The sequence below is a fragment of the Capra hircus genome, chromosome 8 (genome assembly GCF_001704415.2).
Source record: "Capra hircus breed San Clemente chromosome 8, ASM170441v1, whole genome shotgun sequence".
NCBI classification, from domain to species: domain Eukaryota; kingdom Metazoa; phylum Chordata; class Mammalia; order Artiodactyla; family Bovidae; genus Capra; species Capra hircus.
The window spans coordinates 106,759,097-106,783,174 of NC_030815.1; positions in this window are offsets into that span (position 1 = coordinate 106,759,097).

Genomic DNA, 24,078 nt, shown 5'->3' on the forward strand with positions numbered 1-24,078 from the left:
ACAGCCAAATAAGTCAATAAATATTAAGAAAACAAAAAAGCCATTCTTAGTTCTTGGATTTCTCAAAAATAGGTGGTAGGCTGGATTTGGCCTGCAGTTGAAAGTCTGCCATTCCTCATTTAATCTATGCCACAAACAATGCGTTCTGGTGCATTGAAGTGCTGCTGCTGCTGCTGCTAAGTTGCTTCAGTCGTGTCCGACTCCATGCGACTCCATAGACAGCAGCCTACCAGGCTCCTCTGTCCACGGGATTTTCCAGGCAAGAGTGGGCTGCCATCGCCTTCTCCCGCACTGGAGCGCATTCTAGTGCATTTCGTTATTCTCATGGGCTTCAGTTTGTTGTTGTCATATGTAGTATTAAGCTCCATGAATACTGTTTGCTATGGTTTTCATTGTGTGTCAAGCGCCATATTAAGTCCTGTAAATAGGTCATCCGATTTAATCATCACTAAAATACACTTTATAGATGAGGAAAATAAGGCTCAGCGATTGAACTGCTCAAGGTCATGCGGTTTTAAGAACAGCAGACATGCAAACACAGGCTCTATCTGTAGCTTAGAGATACAGCATGGCTTTCCTTTCCGTTGACAGGTCAGTTTCTGCATCTACCAGATTCTGACACACCCTGTTCTCAGAGATCTTAAAGCACACCTGTGGGAACAAGGCCTGGGGCTTTCAAAAGTCATCTCAATGCAGTACACATAAGAATTCACTGGGAATGGCCTTGTGGACCCCAGCTCCTCAGCTTCCTGACCACCCCCCAATGGTCCTAATCTCTGATTAACTCTTTGCCTTGACTACATAATGCCATATGTACCTTTGCCAGCTCCCGGCTCTGGCTGTGCCCCAGGAACAGCCCTCAGACTTCTGGGTGCCCTCCACCTGCTTTTCCAGCCTCTGCTTCCTTCCTGCCTTTGCTGGCCTGTCTTGGTACTGATCGCTTAGCACCAAAGTCCTCAGATTTCCTTCCTTGGCTGGCTCTTCTCAACTCCCCATCCCATCCCCTCCAAGCCCTTTAAGGAGAGGTTCTGGGAATGTGGGATGCTGGGCAGCGAGAGAAGAATGCTCCATGCTCCTAGCAGAGGGTCATTGTCTTCTAATCTCCACGGAGGCAGGAAATTTTAATTGCTTAGGATAACCCTGGAGGGGAAAACTAGGAACAGTCAGAAGAATCCATAAAGTGGAAGGTTTCTCTCTTACAGATCTCAGTCCAGGTCACTCAATACACCTCCCACCACAGGCAGTTGTAACAGGGTAGAGAGGACTGGACCAGGGGTCTCGGATTCCGGATTCAGGCCTTTAATTGGTTTCAATGCGATAGGAAGGCCCAACTCTCTCATCTTCCCTTCTGCTGGAACAAAGTGGCTCTATGACTTTGGGAAATGCGAAGTTTGGTGACAGCTGGCCTTGCTGCACTCGGCAAGTTGTTTGACCTTGGGAAACCCAGGTCCCCTTCTCTGGGCCTTATTATCCCACCTGTGCCATGTGAGCGGTAATCATCTCCAGCTCCAGAGACCTCCAATTTCAGCCTTTTCTGCTCTGCCTCCCAAGGAACTGGCACATCTGCTTTTGGGATCCTTTACTTTGCAAACTTTTAAGGGATTTCCCCCACTTTCAGTCCCTAGAAAATTGCTGCAGTTCTTTGGAAAAAACATTAGCCAAGCCATGTGCTAAGCAAATGCATTCAGCTTCTCCCTATCTGATTTCTCTTTTTCTCATTTGTCAGCAAAGGAGAAACCTCCCAGCTATTAATCAAACTCCTGGCGGTGGATAGCTTTAATTGCAGAAGCCATTGCTAGCAGGATGAGGGATGCTCAACTTTTCCAAAGAAAGCCCGCTGCCTAGTGCAGAAGAGAAACAATTAATTACCTGCTTCTCCTGTCCCCAACAGAGATGCAGATGAACTAACAATATTGCTGCTGGCACCAAATCCTCCCTCACCAAGGTGGAGGAAAGCTAAAGCTAACTCAGACAGCGCTCGTGAAAGTTCAATGCCCAAACAGAAGGTTGGCTATAAGGCTCTGGTAGGGCCCCAGCTTATCCCTCTGGTATCTTTACTTTAAGATGCATACTGATAAACTCAGCCTTACTGAGTGAGTGATTGGGATGTTGACATACCTGAAAACCATATTCTCTGAGGAAGGATCAGAGAATTCACAGAGATGTTGAATTCAGAGAAAAAGTTTAGGTGGAGGGAAGGAATGGGTACAATTAAAAAAATAAAATGAAATGGATAAGACTTATTTTGCATGTTCCAGTGGAATTATGGGTGAAATTTACCACTTCATAGAAGAAGAAATTCTTGGGACTTGGAACTGTGCGCCCACGGAAAGGGATTCCCCCAAATGGAGTCAAGTCTCTTGTCTCTGGAGGTTTTCAGGAACCTCTGAGGATGTTATAAGGCAATCTTTGTATTGGATGGGAGGTTAATTAAAATCTCTTGGATAGGTAGTCACCCTTCTTTAGGGTCTTGTTTTACCAACACCTTTGACTTCAAGGTTTTCAATTTTAGAGACAACATAGGAGTAGGTAGATGGGGGAGAGCGGAGACAGGTAATGTTAAATACTTTTTTTGTTTGTTTGTTTGTTTGTTTGTTTTTAAGATTCTCAATTGGCACAAGCATAGGATAGAACCAATACTCTCTTTGGAACTTGGAACTAGGTTGGCTTTCTCTGCATCCCAATACTTAGCAGATGCTCTGCACAGAGTGAATATTTGAGACACGCTTGAAAAGCTTTTTATCACATCAAATTTAAACTTGCACTTTTGGTGTGAGTTCTGGGAGGCAATATTACACAGTTTTGAAGAGAAAACCTGAATTGGACTGATCAGAGTCTACACCTTGGTTCCTTGTGTCCTAGGTGAGTGAACCCCAGACAGGTGGCAGAAACTCTCAGCGCCTCAGTTTCCTTGTCAATAGAACAGGGATACATTTACACACCTCATGGCACTGCAGTGAAGACTTGATGAGATCATAAATGCAAAATGCTTACAACACGGCTTGACAAAATGTAGCAGATATTTATTCAGCACTTAAAACATACCAAGCACGGTTCTATGCATTTTGCACATACTGTTTAAGAGTCATAATAACTCTATTGTTGAATAGGATACTAAGGAACAGAGAGGTTAAATGATGTGCCCAAGGTCACACAGTGAGGAACACTAGCACAAGGATTCTGAGCTGACGTTCTTGACCCCTATTAGCTCCTGCTTCATAAACACTGACCATCATCTGTGTGTTATTATCATTCCCACCTTTCTTCCAGTAAAAAGTTTGTTTCCGTTTTTTCCTCTCCTTGCTACTTCTGCCACATGCGGGCGTGCGTACTACTCTACTGCACAACGAATGCCCAGGTGACTGAGATTTTGTTTGATTTCTTACTACTCCTTCTATAGAGTCTTACGTGGTTTTACACCTGATAGATATTGTTTACATGTTAGATACCTTCATTCAGGCCCCAAACTCTTCTAGAGCAGCAGTCCCCAACCTTTTTAGCACCAGGTAACACAGGAGACGGGGCTTTCCTAGTGGCTCAGACAGTAAAGAAATGTGTCTGCCATATGGGAGACCTGGGTTCAATCCCTAGATTGGGAAGATCCCCTGGAGAAGGAAATGGCAACCCACTCCAGTATTCTTGCCTTGGAGAATCTCATGAACAGAGGAGCCTGGCGGGCTACAGTCCATGTGGTTGCAAAGAGGCTAACTTGACTGAGCAACTAAGAACATGCATAGCCCACAGTGGTTCGTGGAAGACAGTTTTTCCAAGGATCGGAGGTGAGGGGTAGAGGATGGTCTGGGGATGCTTCCATCACGTTGCATTTACTGTGCACTTTGCTTCTATTATCACCTCAGCTCTGCCTCAGATCACCAGCTATCAGATCCTGGAGGTTGAGGACATCTGTTTCAGAGTACTGGATTGGAATCAACTTCAGCCAACTTGCACCTTTTTCTTCTTTTATTTCATTTGTTTATTTATTTATATATTTTATTATGCATCTGCAGTCAGACTAACATGTTGAAAAACACAGGGGTTGTTTTTGAATCCAGGCCTCTGGTACACCAGGCCATGTTAACCTAGCCTTTTTTTGCTTTGGTACCTGGTCTGTGATGGAAGCAACATAAAACCTAAGTCTGACGAATAAACAGTCATAGTGGGAATGTGCTTACAGATGAGACTTCTTTGGGGATGGAAAATGTTTACATTTACTTGCTAAGCTACAGAACTAGCAAGGGGGAAATAACGTGGTTTAAGCTAAAAAGCCCCTGTAATCCTTGTCTGTGACTTCCCCTCTTAGCTCCCCTGAATTGGGTTTGCCTCAATTCCTGCAAGAGTGGACACCACTTCCTAGTAAACCATCAATTCCTGGTGAGCCCAAAGCCTCCATCTTTCACTTAAGTCTCTCTCACTGTAGCTATAATGCAGTGAGTCAGGTATGGGAGTGGATGGGGGCTGCTCTTAATGCTTTCATGGTTTCCTTCTCAGTTGCTTAAAATACTTTTTTTCTCCCTTTTTTGAAGTATTTTTTTCAGAGTATGAGTATGTGTAATTATTATTTTTTTAAACCTTGCTGTTCTTTCTTTCCTTGCGTGTATCAGGCTTTCTCAACAGCTTCAAATGGAAAACTTTGAAGTGAGCTTTTTAAAGAACAGAAAACACAGCCCGATGCCCGGAAGTCCCATGGGCAACCTTGCCGCAGTAACCACTCTGGGTGGAACTCTTTAGTGCCGGCTGTTTCACCGCCGCCGCGCAGGCCGGCCACACCGTGGCTCCCTGGCTTTGAGCCGCGGCAGGGATGCGCGGGGCAGCGGGGGCCGTCAGCTCACGGGGTCAGGGTGGCTCCGGCCCGGCGGGCGCGGAGCCGATTGTGTAGCCGGCGCCGGCGAGCAGATTACATCTGAGCCGCCTTTCAAGTCGCCGGTAGCTTTCAAAACGGGGCTTTGAAAGGCTGGACTCCCCTGGCTCTGTACTGGAGGACGGAACTCAGCTTTGCAGGGAGGCCGGACCGACTCACACGTGCCTACCTCTGCGGCTCTCGCCTTCGTTCATACAAGAATAAAAGGAAGAAGACTTTGTCTGGCGGGGTTCGTGTGCACGGTTTCCATCCCTTTATTTACAGAGGAAACGTTCGGACTCCTGGAGTTCTCACTGGCCACTGGGGGGATGAATGGGCTGTTTGAAGTGAGCATTGAACGTTTCTCTTTGGGATATATATACACACACATACATACCTACATATTCTCTCTGTCTCTCTTTTCTTAAACTCAGTGATGTTCTTTTACCCAGGCATCTGATTGGGGCGGGCGGGGGGGGGAAACACGCAGATACATGTAGAGTTAGGATGTTGCTATCACACACCCCCTTTTTTCTTGCTTTGACCCTGGTCTCCTGGCCCCCGGTTGAATGAGCAGTCTTTCCACACTATGGGAGAAGGGGTAGGGAATTCAATGGTTAGAATGCAGGCTTTGCAACTCTCCAGATGAGTCTGAATTTTTCTGCAGTGGCTTAACTGTGAGAAGATGCGTGACACATAGCGACAGTCCAGCCTTCTCCCTCAGCACTGGAAACTGGCCCTTTGCTTTTGCTTCTTGCATTTCTGCTCACTCCTGTTTATGCAGGTTCTTTCCAGCACAAAGGTTGAAAGTTTAACTGCACAAGGTCTCCAGGGCTTTCCTTTACACCAGCACTTAGCGTGACATCCTTCCTTAGTACACTACATGGTATGCTACGCTCAGATGCTCTCTCCTGTCTGACTCTTTGCGATCCCATAGACTGTAGCCTGCCAGCCTCTTCTGTTCATGGGATTTTCCTTAGTATAACTGCTTAATATTCTTATGGGTTCTTCTATAAACTCCATTTGTTGCAAACCATCCCTGTCAATATGAGACCCAATTCTTGGTTTTAGGAATATGACTCCGCCTCTAGGTCATCCAAAGTCATCCAGGACATCCTACTGGGTTAAAAGGAAATATAATTAAGTACTCCTTGGTTTGGAAGAACAATTTCTTACTCAGGGCTTCATAGGAAATTTATCAACGAATCAGCATAAGCCTGGAAGAGCATATGGAAATAAGCTTTCTTAGAACAGGAATACAGATTGAATGTAGCAGTCCTCAAGAGCAGTCTTGCTAACCCCTTCTTACAAGAAAGCGGGATTTCAGGATCTCCATGAATTCCCAAGGCAACACAAAAAGTGGAGAAGCCAGAAGACAAGGAATGGAGGGTTTCCAACTCTGAGTGATGTTCCTTCCGCACATACTGGATTGTCAGCTTCCTCACTCCTAGCCCTCTTCCTCTCTCTTCCTGGGAGAAATTCTATCTCTTAATTCCTTACCTCAAACTTTTTGTGCCCTGAATCCTTATCAGCCTGTGACAGGCAGTCCTGGGCAGACAGCCCACTCAGTATCCTGTGAATTAAAGTTTCCGTTCTCAAACACAAGCTGCGTCGTGTACCAAAGGCGTGTTCCCTTTAGCAGGGAGGAACTGTTAATTACAGAGGCTCCTGGGCTCCTTGTTCCAAAAAGATCCAGCACTTGTCTTTGTGTCTCTGCCCAGCCCAGCACAGAAAGGCTGCATTTTTTGAAAATTTACAAGCAGAACGTTAATTGAGGCATAAAAGCCCGTGTCGTTGATCGTCCCAGGACCTGTGGTTCTCCCGTCACCTAAGTCCTGTTGCTGAAGACACAGGTTGGAGAGAAGCCTGCAGTCAGACTTGTGCCAAAGGCACCAAGCAGGATGCCAGAGCTGCCCGCCCCCTTCCTTCTTTCTAGCAACACTGAAAGCCCTTCCTGTGTGTATTTATCTGTGGCTTGCAAGTGAAGCCCCAGGCCTGATCTCAGTGGTTATCTCCCTGTTCTGTGATACAGGCCTGTGTTCTTAACTTTCAAATATTCTGTGAGAATTTCTATGCCTCCTTTCTAGAACGGCTCCCTCCCACTCTCTGTATAGTTATCTCATATCTGTTCTAAATCCCAGCTGCAGCTTTATGACTCACTGACTTAACTGGATTTCAGTGTTCTGTGGGATACCTCATTCATTCACTCACTCACTCATTCATCCACTCACTCAATTTCTTCCTCACTCACTAATCCATGCATTTCTTCAGACATTCACTTACTCTCTCGTCCCTTTTCCTTCTCTGACTGAGCCAAAGGAGACGTCATATGTAATATGTTGACCAGAATCATGGAAATATAAGGACTCCTATATGCATGTGCTTGTTTGAATTGATGAAAATATCTGGAGGGAACAGATGCAATCATCTAAAATCTGTGTAACACTGCCTTTCCCAGAGAGGGGTTCACCCAAGGTTGTCTGAAGGTCTAAGGTGGTATTTACAGAGCAAATCAGCTTAGCGTAATATAAAAACTTTGTTTTTGGAGAGAAAGAAAAAAACTGAGTTCAAATGTCAGCAGTGCTACTTAGCAGCTCTCTGACTCTGGGCAAGATACTTAACTGCTCTGAGCCTCACTGTTCTCCTTTATAAGAAAGAGGCGCTGATATCTATCTTGTAGAGGCATGTGGGAAAAGAGAAAATGCTTCTAGGTACTTAGAACAGGCCCAGCACACCACTGTTGTGGTTGCCATTATTATTATTATTACAGCTCATTTGTGAAGGTGTGTTCTGACCCAGCTGGACAGCATTGTTGATGGGCCCCTGTCCTCTAGGGAATCATGGATACTCTGATGCTCTCACAAGAGAAAACCTGAAAAATGGGCTTTCCTGGAGGAAACCTTCAGCCTGAAATGAAACTGCTGGTGCCTTAGATTTCCCTTCCATTATCTCCTGTGGGGGAGCTGTAAGCCTACGTGTGAAGGGCTGCAGTAGCGACATCTGGAAGAGCCAGAGGAACAGGTGAAGAGCGCGCGTGCTGGGAGCAGCCCGTGAGGAGCAGCCCGTGACCAGGCGAGGAGCGCGCGTGCTGGAGCAGCCCGTGACCAGGCGAGAAGCGCGCGTGCTGGAGCAGCCCGTGACCAGGACAGGAGCGCGCGCGCTGGGAGCAGCCTGTGGCCAGCAGCACGTGACCAGGCGAGGAGCGCGCATGCTGGGCTTTCTTCACAGTCCAACTCTCACGTCTGTACATGACTACTGGGAAAACCATAGGCTTGACTAGACGGACCTTTGTTGGCAAAGTAATCTCTGCTTTTTAGTACGCTGTCTAGTGTCTTCATCTGTGGCTGACAGTGTGTTTCAGGAAAATAGATGTTCCCTCAGTTCTTATGACAGAGATGCTGAGTCCTAGGAGAAAAGCCTACAATAGCCCTACTAGATCCAACCAGAGAGGAGGGTCCTGAGGCTATGCCCTTCCTTTTCCCTGAGCATTCAAGAAAGAGGCTAAAATAAGCACTGTTGGCTCAAGGATGGCTGAGGGAAGAGCTTCCAGGGGCAGGAACAAGCCCCTTGTTAGCCATCTACAGCTCAGAGGCGGGAGAGTGGTGGAGGGAGGTGAATCTATCATCCGAGGCCACTTCCTTCTCTCCTTTGAAACTAGCCTTTCAAGTGAGAAAAGAGGCTGTACCAGGATGAAAGGACAATTATGGCCTCCCTGTAGTCAACAGGAGTGTTGGCCGGCCCCTCCAATTTAGGTGAGCGTGCACTGTGCAACATGAGGCTTCTCATTCGGGCTTGGAAGTACATGGGAACCCCCAAAGCAAAGTAGCCACTGATGAGTAAATCGCTCCTTGTTATCTGAACAACATTTTGCAGAGAAAAAAAAAAAAAAACAAACAGCTTTTTTGTGCTTGATCTCATTTGATCCTGACAGTAATTCTCTAAGGGAATAGAGAGATAATCACCCCATTTCACAGAAGGGAAAATTGAGGTTCAATGTGGGTATGTGATTTTCCTAAAATCACACAATTATGAAATAACATAGTCAAAATTTAAACCCTGACCTTCTGACTCAAATGCAGAAACATTGCTATATCCACCAGTGCTTAATTTTATGAGAGAATTTATCTCCATAGTGATGCCATCTAAGTTTGCCAAGGATGGAGCTGTTAGGTCAAGTTGCTTACAAGTTATTTCAGTGAAATTATACTAGGACATTCCTTGCAGCATTTTAGAAGGAAAAAAAAAGGTTCCTTGTCAAATCAACAACATTACTCTCAGTTTAAAAAAGAAAGAAATGAAAAATGACAAGTGAATTGTGGAAAAAACCATGGTCACATCCAGAGTAAAATTTAACATTTGAAACTATGAGACAGTCAGATTTTTCTAGGACATTTGTGTCTTATATAACAATATCCTGATTGAGAGAAGGATCTCAATAGGTTGATGGCTGGGATGGGACAGATTAAGGATATAGGTGAAGAGCAAAATGGTTAAAAATGATGAGTGAACTTCCTTGATGCCACAGTGGATAAGTGTTGAGGTCCTTTAATGGATTGGAACCTGGTGGTCCGGAGTCGATGATAAGAAAGTAAAGGAGAGAGAAAGAGGCTGATAGTCCTTGGTTTACACAGAAAACCAATAAAGCTCCTGGCACGGGGTTTGTGCTGTTCACAAAGGCACCTGGCACCCCCTCGATGGGGTGAAGGTGCAGAGCGCCTTCTCGAGAGGGTCTTAGAAGCCCAAGCAGGGGAGTGATCTCAGAGAGCCTCTGCGCTCCAGGGGATCAGCCTGAAAAAGAGAGAGGGGGAGAGAGAGAGAGAGAAAGAAAGCAAGACACGGGGACCAAAGCTCTGATGGAGCAAAGGTGTTTTATTTAACACTGTGTGGGTATTTATACTGTCTTACAAGGTAGCTTTTTTCAGAAGACATAAAATCAAAACTTATAAGTTATCAAGGAAACATGAGGTCATCCATATTAAAGAGAGAGGGTTGTAAATAATCACTTTTATCGTGTGGTTCATAAAAAGGAAGAGGGTTGTAAATAGTTACTTATCACCGTATGGAAAAACTAATGAAGGAAATGCATGCATTCCTAACCCCCGGGAGTAGCTTGCTACTCCACTTAATTCCTGAATATTCAGGAATTAATAAGGGACAGAGGATTCATGACAGATCCAAAACAGCACACAGGAAGCGTCCTGTTAAATGCTTCCTGACAGATAAGAATCCTCTTGCCAGTGCAGGGGAGGTGGGTTTGATCCCTGGTCCAGGAAAATTCCACATGGCTTAGAGCTACTAAGCCCATGCGCCGTAACTACTGAGGTGGGCATGCCCTAGAGCCCGTGCTCTGCAACAAGGGAAGGTCCCACTCACCGCAACTATTAAAGAAAAAGGCTGCTGCCTCAAACTACGGAGACCCAGCAGCAGCCGAAAATAAATAAATTAATTTAAAAATGCCATCTTCTTCAGCACTGTTAATTTATCTTGTGATGTGGTGCTGTTTGAGCTCTGTAGGAATGCAAGGCCCTGCTTCCTTCCTGTGCAGTCCCACAGACATGTACCAGCACCAGAGTAGACTCAAACCCTGACTCTGGGCATATCGCAGATGCCCTGTTGGGCATTCTCATTGCCCCCACTCCCCCTCTCTTGCCTGTTAAATGAAGCATCTTAGCCAAGCATTTAAGGCCTTTAACTTCTTAGCCCTAATTAACCTTCCTAGCTTTATCCACTAGAACTGCTGTTCTTTGTCAACAGAAACTGCTTATTTCCCCTGCCCTCCCCTGCTTTGGCTACTTTGTTCACCCTGACCTCCCTATGCGCAGGCAGATCACCAAATCCTAGTCAGCTGCTGCTTCACCTTGGGGCTCCTGGAAGCTCATCTGCAGCTTCAGCCCACCCTATTTGATACATTGCAAAGCAAGAAGAGGCAAAACAGAGATTAGGGCATCTGCATCCAACTGAGTTGCATACTTTCCTTATGGCCTAGCTCTGGGGTTGCTGCATCTTAAGAGGGAGGGTTGCCCCTTAGGTCCCAGATACAATCCTTGGGCCCCTGTCTGAATTACCTGCACACCCTGACATTACTGCAGAACTGACTTTTGCTTGGTGTCTCATAGTCCTTCCTTCTCTTTTCACAAGACCAGATTTCTTTCCTGGAGTGCTGGACTGCTGACTGATTTTGTGATGATTTCTTACTAAGTCTCTTAAAACGGACTTCTCTTTGAATACCTTCATAGCTAGGCAGGGTCCTATGTCTCTGGACATCGTCTCTCTCTAAGATTGATCATCTGTGCTCTCCTATCACCTGTTGGCTGCTAGCTCTCTGGATTTGGTGTTCCAACTGGCTGCACTGGATTTTTTTCCCCACTGTTATCATTAGCCCAAATGCCATCTCTTCCAAGAAGCCTTCTCTCTTTCCTTCAGTTTCAGCTGGTTCTCCCTGCAAGGCATGTTCTTGGCAGGATGACCATCTTGAAATATGTTTATATGCAGTGGTGAGCTGGTAAATGCTTGTGAAGTAAATAAATAGCTCTACATATATAATGTGTACAAGTCCTACAGTATAAATATTCCAACTAGGGCTGTTTTCAAGCTAGTACCCTAGTTGGAATGCCTGTGTACAATGGACTCTTGCCCACTGCTATAAGCTGACCACAGAACACTCCGATTTTATGTGACTTAGTCTCCTCTCTCTTTCTCTCTCACTCTGTTACAGTCACTAGGCTTCTCTGACTCTTGAGCATGCCATGCTCTCACACATCTCCAGGTGTTTTCAAATACTGCCCCTTTACTTGTCACACTCCCCTTGTCCAATGCCCCAAGCCCTTACTTTGTATCTGTCAAGGCTGTGGTTTTTCCAGTGGTCATGTATGGATGTGAGAGTTGGATTATAAAGAAAGCTGAGCACCGAAGAATTGATGCTTTCAAACTGTGGTGTTGGAGAAGACTCTTGAGAGCCCCTTGCACTACAAGGAGATCCAACCAGTCCATCCTAAAGGAGATCAGTCCTGGGTCATTAAAGGGACTGATGTTGAAGCTGAAACTCCAACATGGCCACCTCATGTGAAGAGCTGACTCATTTGAAAATACGCTGATGCTGGGAAAGATTGAGGGCAGGAGGAGAAGGAGACGACAGAGGATAAGATGGTTGGATGGCATCACCAACACAATGAACATTGGTTTGGGTGAACTCTGGGAGTTGGTGATGGACAGGGAGGCCTGGCGTGCTGTGGTTCATGGGGTCGCAAAGAGTTGGACACGACTGAGCAACTGAACCGAACTGAGCTGAAATAATATTCATTCTTCCAGCCCTGCCTCTAGTTAAATATCACTTCTACCAGGAAATCTTCTATGATCCTCTCAGATGGAATTATTTAATCTTGTCTCAATACTTCATTGAAGAGTTGAAAAAAATAATTATTATATTTGTTTTAAGGCTATCTACCAACTAGACTGAAGGGTCTAAGAGGTAGGTACCAGGCTTGTTTAGTGTCTCAGTATATCCCTAGTCCCTTCCTCTGTGACTGACACGTAATAAACCCTCAGTGCGTGCCTGTTGGCTATACTATCATCTTTTCCTGGATGATAAACTTTATCACCATATTTCCTCCAGATAATTGGTATGCTTAAAAAAAAATATTAGACATCATAAAATCAATTGTGTTTTCCTTTTTGCTTGAGCAGAGAGGATGATCAAGCTGAATTTACTGCTTAAATTTAATAACCTTTACACACTAGATACTGCATATGCAGTTCCAGTATTTTTTACTTTGGTTGGGTCCTTCTGTTTTGTTTGATTTTGTGCTTTTCAAAAATTATGGCAGTAATTTTTGAAAGCTGTCTCAAATTTGCTGGGTTACAAAATAGGATATAGACAAATATATAATTCCTTACTATAGTCTGTACTCTTCCTTAGCAAACACCTTCACCCTGCCCTAAAGCAAGATTTCACACCTAGCCTTGCAATGGAAGGCAGAAGAGTGAAAGGGTTAGGACTCAGGCTTCAGAACCGTAAGGGCCCACGTTAGAATCCCAGTTAGTCGCTAGTCTGCAGTGTAGCAGCAAGCAAGTTAATCGGCCTCTCGGATTTAGTGTTTCTTTTTAGGTTACCTGGAGGTGACAATGTATTCTTCATAGGGTAGTTATGGAGATTTGAGTTAAATAACGTGCTCCAAGTGCTTAGTGCGGTTCCTAGCAGTCTAAGAACACTTGGTGAGTGTTCCATAAATGGCAGATATAATTATAATAATGTATTGAAGAAGAAATGAGTCATTGCAGAGTCATAGCAGAGGTTTGGCAAAAGTCAGTTTATTTGCTTCAACCCCTTGTATCTTCTCTCATCCTTCCCATGCAGCCCCCCACCCCTGCCCCAGCTTATCTCCAACTATCACGAAATGTCAATATTCAGTCTCTGATTTGCTAAGAGTGCATCACTAATTCCCCCAGGGATAGTGCCTGGTTGAAATCCCCCTAGTTTCATTTGCTAGAAGAGAAACTTTAATTCAGTGCACATGGAAGAAAAGGCAATTTGGTACACTTCATCAGTTTATTGCCACCTCAACTGCTCAATCTGTGCAGAGAAGAAGAGGTAAAGACATGGGGAGCAAGCTATAGAATGTGTAAGATTTCACGGGGCCCAAATGCATGCTTATCCCTTGCCAATCCCAGCAGAAACCATGGCCCCTCTATTTGCACCACCACTGCCTGCTATGCGCAGCTCCCACTTATCTACCTGGAGCACTGTCTCAATCTCTTGGGATCCTAGGGGGTGACACAAAGTGGGCCCATTTTGTGGCTTCCTCATTGGGTGTTTTGGGTGAATTCTACAAAGCTGCTGTTGACCTCAGGCTTTCTTATCAGTCTGGGGTATGTTTTCTTCTCAGCATCATTTATCAAATGTATATTGAGGATCTGTTCTGTACGGGATGTGTTACAGGCAACATCTCACTCATTAATAATGTGTATCTTCTATCCCAAATGAGATGATTCTCTTACAATCCCTATAAATGCTTTGGCTACCTACAGGAACTTGCCTTTGCTTGTTAACTTCCCCTAGCTTGAAATGCCTTCTGTTCTTCCCCTAGACCAAAAAAACCAAGACTTATCATTTTAGTTCAGGTTGAGCTCGCAGTTAGAAACTAACATCTGTTTATTCTCCCATTCATTCTTTCTTTTAGTGGATATTTGTTAAACATTTTCTATGTTTCAGGCACAGTGTTCAATGCTGGATATAGACAAGTCTATTAAATATTGTAGTTTCAGGCCTTGAGAGCTTATGTTCTACTAGGTGAGACAGACATTAATACATGAAACTAAAATAAAATATTAAAATATTTACTATTTATGGAGCATATGCTATGTATCAGATTCATTATAAATTCTTTGTTACATAATCCTCAAAAGAATTTGAAAAGTAAATATGATCATTCTCTTTTTCTACAAAGAATTTGAATTTCATAGAAGTTATGTTATTTCCCAATGTTTATCAGTGGCAATGGCAGCACTGGAATTAGAGACCAGGTCTGTATGTTTTTAAAACTTATGCTTTTCTCACTGTGATACTTTATTCACTGTAGTGCTGTTAAATATATCATCTATTCCGGTGACAATCACTTAACTTAGAGGATCTTTGTGAGATGTCAGAACTCAGACACACACAAAGAATTCACAAACACTGCCTGGAGTTTTGGGATATATAAGAGGCATAGATGAAACATCATCATCCAATAGTGGGGGAAAATCAGCATTGTGGATGGATGGCCTAGGGTCAGGAGCAGACGTCAGGGGCAGGTAGGAGTGGGCACCAGGCTCAGAGGATCTGCCCAGTGCCTGGCTAAATCTTGGTAAGAATGAAATGGACGTAAACCACAGAGGTTGCTAGCAGTTCTGGGAGAACTTCTATGGATAGTATCCGCTAGTCATAAGAGCTCTTTCTAAATTCAGTGTTTTACCTCCTACCTCCCTCTGTCTTTGCCACACCCTTCTCTTAGCTCTTTGTTACTCTGCAAAGTGCTATGCTCTCGAGCCTACATCTAACAACATTAAGATATGCTGGGTGAGTCTCTTGAGCCTTGAGCTACTAGAGTTTTCTTGGAAAAAAAGCATCAGGTGGCACCAGTGGTAAAGAATCCACCTGCCAATGCAAGAGACACAAGAGACATGGGTTTGGTCCCCTGGGTTGGGAGGATCTCCTGGAGAAGAAAATGGGAACCTGCTCCAGTATTCTTCCCTGGAAAAAAATCCATGGACAGAGGAGCCTTGTGGGCTACTGTCCATAAGATCACGGGTCAGACACAACTGAGATGGAGCACACAGGAAACACAGTGGGCTCAGTCACTGTCATCTTACTCTGTGACTTTGGGCAAGTCACCGTTTGGTCTTGCTTCTGAGTCTCCCTTTCCTCATTTTAAAATGTCTGCATATAAATAAAACAGTGGGAACACAAGTGACTGCTAACAGCAGCTGACTGTGGGGTGAGCACTTTGAGGGCTGCAGGCATGAAGAATTACTTCCTTCTTCATTGCATTTTAAATAGATTGCGTTTTAGCATATCCTCATGTATATGTATCATACGTGTGTGTGTGTGTGCATGTAGAGAGAGACTTTAGATCTGATTACAGTTATCATCTATTATGTTCTAGACACTTACTCTAGTATAAGTGTGTAAGTGTTGACTTATCAATCAAAGGACTTGCTTTCCTAGGGAGCAGTGGCTCTTAGAGGGCAAGAATGAAGAATTGGTTCCTTGTCTAGAATTTGTCCCTAGAGCCTTTCAGGCGATCTGGAACATGGTAAGTGTTAAATGTTTATAAAATGCTTTACTTTTTAAAAATACATAAATTTGCTTTTATTTCTTTTGTCTTAGGAGACATATCCAAAATATACTACTACGATATATGTCAGAAAGTGTTCTATGACATATATTCTCCTTTAGAAGTTTTATGGTTTTAGGATTTACATTTAGTGCTTAATCCATTTTGCATAATGTGAGGAAATGTTCTAATCTCACTGTTTTACATGTAGCTTTTTAGTTTTCATAGTATTGCTTATCGAAGAGTCTGTCTTTTCTCCACTATGTATTCTTGACTCCTTTGTCATAGATTAATTGATCATAGGTGCCTGAATTTATTTCTGGGCCCTCTATTTTGTTCCATTAATCTATATGTCTATGTTTATGTGATTGCCATGCTGTTTTGATTACTGTGGCTTTGTAATATACTTGAAGTCCGGGATGGTGATACCTCCAGCTTTGTTCTTTTTCCCCCTCAATATTGCTTTGGCAGTTGGGGTTTTATATGGTTCCATGTAAATTTTAGATTATTTGTTCCAGTTTTGTGAAAAACGCTATGGGTATTTTGATAGGCAAAAGAGATAAAAGCAAAATTAAACAAATGAGACCTAACTAAGCTTAAAAGATTTTGCACAGCACAGGTAGTCATCTTTAAAAATGAAAAGACAATCTATAGAATAGGAGAAAATATTTGCAAATGATTTGACCAGCAAGGGGTTAATATCCAAAACACATAAGCAGATACATAAACAGCTCATATGACTCAGAATTTAAAAAAATTAAAAAATGAGCAAAAGAACTTAATAGACATTTTTCAAAGAAGACATGTGGATGACCAACAGGCACACAAAAAGGTGCTCAACATCACTAATTATCAGAGAAATGCATATCAAAACCATAATTAGATATCACCTCATACCTATCAGAATAGGTATCACCAAAAAGTCAACAAATCACAGATGTTGGCAAGGATGTGGAGAAAATTAAACCCTCCTATACTTTCATGAGGAGTGTACATTGATGCAGTTATCATGGACAATAGTATGGAAGTTCACAAAAAATCTAAAAATAAAACTAGCATATGACCCAGCAAACCTACTCTTGGCTATATTCCTAGAAAAAAAAGAAAGCAGTAATTGTAAAAGATACATGCACTCCAGTGTTTCTAGCAGTACTGTTTACAAGAGCCAAGACATGGATGTCCATCAGCAGAGGAACGGGTAGAGGATAGAGGACACGATAGAATATTCAGTTCAGTTCAGTCGCTCAGTCGTGTCCGACTCTGCGACCCCATGAACCGCAGCATGCCAGGCTTCCCTGTCCGTCACCAACTCCCGGAGTCCACCCAAACCCGTGTCCATCGAGCCAGTGGTGCCATCCAGCCATCTCACCCTCTGTCGCCCTTCTCCTGCCCTCAGTCTCTCCCAGCATCAGGGTCTTTTCCAATGAGTCAGCTCTTCACATGAGGTGGCCAAAGTATTGGAGTTTCAGATTCAAGAGTAGAATATTACTTAGCCATAAAAAAGGATGCTCTTCTGCCATTTTCAGCAACATGAATGGAACTAGAGAATATCATTCTTAGTGAGATAGGTCAGACAGAGAAATACAAATACTGTATGATGTTATTTATGCGCAAGATCTAAAAAAAATGAACGCATGTACATAGCACAGCAGCAACAGACACAGATATAAAACACAAACTAGTGGTTACCAGTGGGGAGAGGGAAGAGGCAAGATAGGGGTGCCAGGCTAAGAGACACAAACTAGTATGTCCAAAATAGATAAGCAACAACGATATATTATATCACATAGGGATTTATAGTCATTGCTCTGTAATAACTTTTAATGGGTTATAATCTGAAAAACTGAATAACTATGTCATGCACCTGAAAACAGTATAACACTTTAAATCAACTATACATCAATCTTAAAAATTTAAGAATATAATCATGACAAAATACATAAATCTGCAGAATAAAGTACTAGATTAGGAAAAAGTCTTTAGAAGTGGGCTTCCAGAGCTTGGGAGTCTGTATATTAAAGTTGTGCCTCAGGGGCTTCTTCGGTGGCTCAGTGGTGAGGAGTCTGCCTGCAAACACTAGAGGAGACATGGGTTCCATCCCTCATCCAGGAAGATCCCACATGCTGCAAAGCAACTGAGCCTATGCACCACAACTCGAGCCTGTGCCCTGGAGCCCAGAAGCTGCACCTGTTGAGCCCAATCATTGCAGCTACTGGAGCCTGAGCACCCTAGAGTCTGTGCTCCACAACGAGAAAAGCCTCCGCAATGAGAAGCGTGAGCACTGCAACTGGGGAGGAGGCCCGGCTCGCTACAACTGGAGGAAAGCCTGTGCCGCAACAAAGCCCCAGCCAGCTAAGTAAAGAGATAGACTTATATAAAAAAATGCGCCCCAAGGGGCTTTGCATCCTTAGGAAGAAGGGTGTGTCTCTGACCATCCTGCTCCCTAGTGTAGGATGCTAGGGGCTGTGTGGCCGGGGAGGTCAGAGTCAGCACTGGGAACCAGGGGCAGTTATGGTCGGTTTGGATCCTGGGTAGAGACTATTTTCTCTAGGTTTTCTCAACTTGCAATAGGTCAGGTCTTCCGGGTGTTTGTAGCCAAAGATTAAGGCAAAACACAGAGGTGGATCTTCTTCCTGCATAAGGCAAGAAGCAGGTGTGGAAGGTGAAGACGTCACGGAAGGTCGTACACACCAAGTCTTCCCTTCGGGCACAATGCAAGGGTTTTCACTATGGCGGGCGCCTTCCTCCTAGGAGCCAGGCTGTCCGCTTCTAGGCCTTTTTCCCTGTGACATCTGCTTGAGCAGCCAGGAGCCAGGTCGTAAGCTTCCTTCCTCGCTTTCCTCTGTGCAGTGAGGTCCGGAGGCAATGATGAAGAGAACGCGGGTGAGAGAATGTGGCACGTGCAGAGCTTAAGTGCTGTCTTCAGGGCTCGGGAAAACGTGATTCTGTCTGAGCAGTTTGCTGCCAGTTTTGCAACTCATCCCCCTGAATTAGGGACCAACTGAAGTCATTAGACTCTAATCAAAAGCAGCTAATCAGGAGCCAGTGGGAGCTCCAGCAATTAATCGCGGCTGGAACCCAATGAGCTCAAGGACCCAAGGCTGGATGAATAAAAGTAATGCAATTAAATATCAGTGCCGTGCGATGCTGCAGAACTTCAAGAATGGGTTATGGGCAACTCAGCCTTTCCTGCCATATGAGAAATAGAGGATGGGTTGGGGAGACACTTTCGAGCTTGCCTGGAGCTTTTCGGAGGTAGAGATGTATGTAAGCAAACAGTGGGAGAATGTGAAAAATAAGATGGACATGGATTTTTGTAGATGTGACAACAATAATATGGCAAATATAACATAGCAATATGACTTGATGATTATTAATATAGTGATAATTTCTCTTCCATAGCGTTTAAATAATTTACACCCAGGTCCTTTGTTGAGGTGTCCTTCTCTCCATCTAAACTATGAAGATTGGGGTTGTTTCAGATGTGTCTCTTGTTCCACACCCAGAATAGCACATGCACACTGTAGCTGATAAACAATTATAGGCTTATTTCATTAATTCAGGGCAGAGCAAGGATTTGAACTGAGTTTTTTCAATTCCAAATTTTGCATCCCTTTTTCTATACCACTCAGACAGAAGCATTCAGTGTCTTTATCTCATCAAAGTAAGTATTGTTAACTGTTAGTATGCTGTAGTCCACCCCCACTTAAAGTGGGGAAAGTGTTGACATACGTTAAGAAGTTGAGGGCATCTGCGCATTCTGGTTAAGTGTCTGTTGTGAACATTTTAGAATGGTTGACTATCTTTGTGTGTATTTGTGTAGAGAAGAGGAATTCAGTGTGTCAGTACATGTTTGTACATGTGTTTTATTGGGGTGTGTACCGTGTAAGTTGGAAATTTAAGACAACTGTAAAATTTGCCTTATCTTAAATATGTCCTCTTTATATAGAACACTGGAGGAGGAAACAGCAAGCCACTCCAGGATTCTTGCCTGGAGAATCCCATGGACAGAGGAGCCTGGCGCATTACAGTCCATAGGGTCACAGAGAGTTGGACACGACTGAGTGACTTTCACTAATATGGGACATATTTGAAAATGAAGTGTGTGTGTGTGTGTGTGTGTGTGTGTTTGACTGATGATTACATCTGCAAAACAGGTGAGACCCATGGCTGACCGAGGAAATCCAGAATATTTTAACAGCCATATGTGTGTACATGTCGTGTATGTTTCTGAATGAACATTTGTGTGTATTTAATTTTGTGTGTATTGGTGTCAAGAATTCAAAAGAATAACAGAGCTGTAGAAGTTGTTAAATTATTCAGGTCTTTCTCAGTTTGTAGGTGTATAATAGCGGCATTAATAAAATTAACAAGTAAGAGCAGGTCAGCCACAAAAAGATGCGTTTTTCTTTTTTTTAAGCAGATCAATGAGCTGAGAAAAGAGGACATATCTTATGGTGACAAAAACCCATATGGTTAAAAAAAAGTGAGCACAGGCAGTGAGAAGAAATGTGAACTCCACCGTGCCGCAGAGTGTCTTTCATGTACAACATCCACTTTTCTGTGTCCTCTTTATGCCTCCTGCCTTGTTCCCCATGAGTAACTCCAGCCTGTGATGGCCAAGATAGCTGAGACCTTTTATCCTCTCACCGCCACAGTTTGGAAAAATAGCTCAGCGTGACCTCCGTCATGTAAGAGACCGAAAGAGGCAGCTGGAGGGAGAGGGAGTTGGCTGCTTCATTTCAGGTGATTCAGGAAAGAAACCCCAAGGATGCTCCTGGCATCCTCACTCCTTTTCCGAGAGTGCTGCCCCTGAGTCGGCGGTTGATACGCGCGCCCCCTGGGGCTGGGAAATCCACTTGCTTGGTTCTCCCTGGCTTTGCTGGGTGTACCGCAGAGGTTGGAATAGTGTTCTTCCTCCTACTCTACCACTTTGGCGCTGCAGTTTCTCAGCAGCTCCATGCCCCCTAATCATCCCTTTTCATGCACACTGTACACGTTCATAGCGGTGGAGCGTCTGTGACTGTTTCTAACTGTTACAGTACTGCCAGTAGTACTAGCTATGTGGTAGGCCATTGGAAGGTGGAGTTTAATCGTTTCCCTTTGAATCTGGACTGGCCTCAGTGAATTATTTGAACAGGAGAATGTGTCCCAGGTGGCTTTCTGCAGCTTCTGAGGCTATCTCATAAGGTTTCTGCTCAGACCCCTCTCCTCTCTGGGAAACAAGCTGCAAGCCTGTGAGACGCTCACATCCTTGGAGAGACCACTCTGGTTCACTTGGTCTTTGTAGGCACTCTGCTCTACAGCCTGAGCTAGCTGCTGGCTGACAACTGGCATCCTTTCCTACAGAAAATGCCACCTCAGCCCAGGTGCCGGACAAGCGAGTGAAGAGGCCGTCCTGTGCGTGGATGTGCCAGTCAGTGTCATGCAGACAATTTGCCCGGGTGAGCTCTTCCTGAGAAAACTGATGCTCAGAGTAAAGCAGTTGACAGTATTAAGTTTCGGAGTAGTTTCTTACACAGCGATTGATAACTGGAATCGCAGTGTTAGAAATAGCTATGATATGCTGAGCCGTTGCTGTTTGTCAGTGACCATTCCTAGGCATTTATATACATCATTTCATTGTATCTTCACAACAATCTCAGGACTTTGGAGCTTTTATTATTCTCAGTCTCCATATGAGGAAGCTGCAGTGAAGAAACTGTCTTAGGTCACACAGCTCCTAATTAGCAGAGATGCACCACACTAGGTTGTTTTTGCTCAGCTGTGTTCAGCTCTTTGTGACCTCATGGACTGCAGCATTCCAGGCCTCCCTGTCCTTCACCATCTCCTGGAGTTTGCTCAGACTCATGTCCATTGAGTCTGTGATGCCATCCAACTATCTTGTCCTTTTCTTAACTACCTCCTTCCTTTATAGCCCTGTCAATGTGTAGGGACCTTTTTTTTTTTGCTTGGAATAAACTTCTCAATCACTCCACTTCAACTGATAAATTCCTTCTGATCCTTTATGGCCTAGCTCTATAACCGTACCTTTCATACCCAAATCCATGTAGATTTCCTATAGCAGGTACAGAAGCAGTGCTGGCACTAATGGAATGAAAACAGACAAATTACTAAATCTCCCCAAGGTTCACTTTTCTCCCCTGTAAAATCAGCCACAATGACTTCCTTATGTTTGCTGTGAAGATTAAATTGGGTGAGCGATGCTGAGACAGGTCCTATATGATCAGGACGCACACACTAAGCATTATTAAAGTGGCCATCAGGCTGAGCACGCACACCATAGCTGGCCACCTTTCACTGTGCGTGTCTCTACCAGTTGCCTAAGGCACCACTTGTGTCCAGGAGTTCATTGTTCAGTGGAATGGAAAACAAGCAAAAGAACCAGTATGTAAATGAGAGTCATCACAGGGAGAGGGGGGCACAGAGCATTTGTAACTCAGAAAGGGGCCCTTAGTTGCTTCCGGATAACAGGTTGTGAACGATTCCTTGGCCCTGAAATGAGCCCTGCAGGATGCGAAGGAAACCGGGTATCCCAGCTAAGAACGAGCTTGAGCAAAGGTGTACAGGCGTCCTGCAGTAGGAATTATGGGAAGATCTCCAAGCGACCTGGTTCCTCAGAGGCAGAACAGGATTCAGGGGAAGGTGGCCTGAGGCAGAGAGGCAGGAGAGCCAGTTAGAGAGAACACTGACTTCTAGGCTGAAGACTTTCTGCTCAGGTCAATGAGAAGCTGTCAAAGAGTTTAGAACGATGAATCAGATGAACTGATCTACGTTGTAGAACAATTGCCTGGAGGACTGTTTTGGAAGGGGCAGAACAGGAGGCAGAGAGATGGACCTAGAGGATTTTGTAATACTCTAAAAAAAAAGATGCTGACAGTGTGACCCATAGGCAGGGCAGTGGGCATTGGAGAAATGCCAAAGGTAAGGAAAGAAGAAAACTTGGTGACTGGTTGGCCAAGGGGAAAAAAGATGGGGAAAGACTCTGAGTTCGTACCTTGATTTCCAACTTGGGTGATTTAAAATTAAGGCTAAAGAAGGAAGGTCAGGCACCCCTCAACCCTCTGGGGAGGGGCTGTGCTGTGGGGAGGACAGGAAGTCCCACAGCCTCCAGTGTGGGAGTCACGGGCCCACAGGAGCATCCGTCCAAGCACTGCAGTAGATCCATGTCTGTGATTAAAGCTGAGCTCAAATTGTGCCACGCTGGCATAATAAGTGTGGCTTTTAACAATGCACTGCGTGAGTGAAGTTCTCAGAAAACCCGGGGGTGGAGGAGGTGATCTGTGAAACTTCAAAGAAGAGAAGATTGAAGCCATTTTATGTGGCTGGAAATGAGTCATTTGTCAGCGATGCCAACATGCTGTCAGCTCCACAGGGAGAGATGACTGGGCACCCTGGGGGGAGGGCTGGTGAGGGTGTCAGCCTCCAGTCACCAGAGGCCAAGTGTGGGCTAAGAAGTGTCAATCACATCACATCCCTGTCCTGACCTGGGTCAGAAGGAAACCAAGGTCATGTCAGAGCGTTTAGCTTTGTAACCAAGGAACCTTGTAACCTGCCTCTGTCAAGACGGAACTGATGTGCTCAGCATTATCACAGATAGTTCAGAGCTTTAATTCCCCAGGAAATTTGTACTTTAAAAAGAACAGTGAGAGGGCAACACTTTTAGGGAAAAGAAAGCAAAAGGTAAGAGTGAACTGGTGGTACCAGGGAAAAGGGACTTCTGAGCAAGGTCAGTTGTAAGAGGTACCTTGGGGGTAAAAACCCTTCTATCCATTCAGTTGTCAAGGTTTGGGGTCCAGAGGGAGTGGGGGATGCCTCTGAGTCCAAACAGCTTGGACGCCATTCCTGGGAGCGATAACCTGCCCCAGATGCAGGAATCCTGCGTTTTAAGCCATTGCATTATCTGTTGGTCCCCTTCACATATAGGCTGTTTATCTATCACTTGGGCACTTGAGAGGCAGCCTCCCCCACAGTGGTCTTCCTGCGTCTATTGCTCTAATCTAATCCGTTTTTCCTGCAACCGTTTCCGTGCAACCATGGTAATAGCTTTAAACTTAAACGAAATCTTCTTTCTGCTCATGGTGTCCGCCCAAGCTGCATGCCCTGGCCTCTTAACCAACCTGTACAATTTCGGTCTCAAGGTGACACCTCCTCCCTTGTTCTCTGCATTTGCCCTTTTCAGTTCCTTGAACACTCTGAGGTTTTGCCTCTCTGCAGATCTCTGCACAGGCTCATCGCTCTCTTAATGCCTCTTTATCCTTTAGCTTAGTTTAAATAACGCTTCTTCGGAGAGAGTCTTTCTTACTCTCCAATTAAGTTGCCCCCTGCCACACTCAACACATAGATTGGTTCTGTTCCAACATTTTATCTTCTTTTGTAAGATTTGTGGTTCTTTTGTTGTTATGATTATTTATAGTTTGAAGTTTCGTT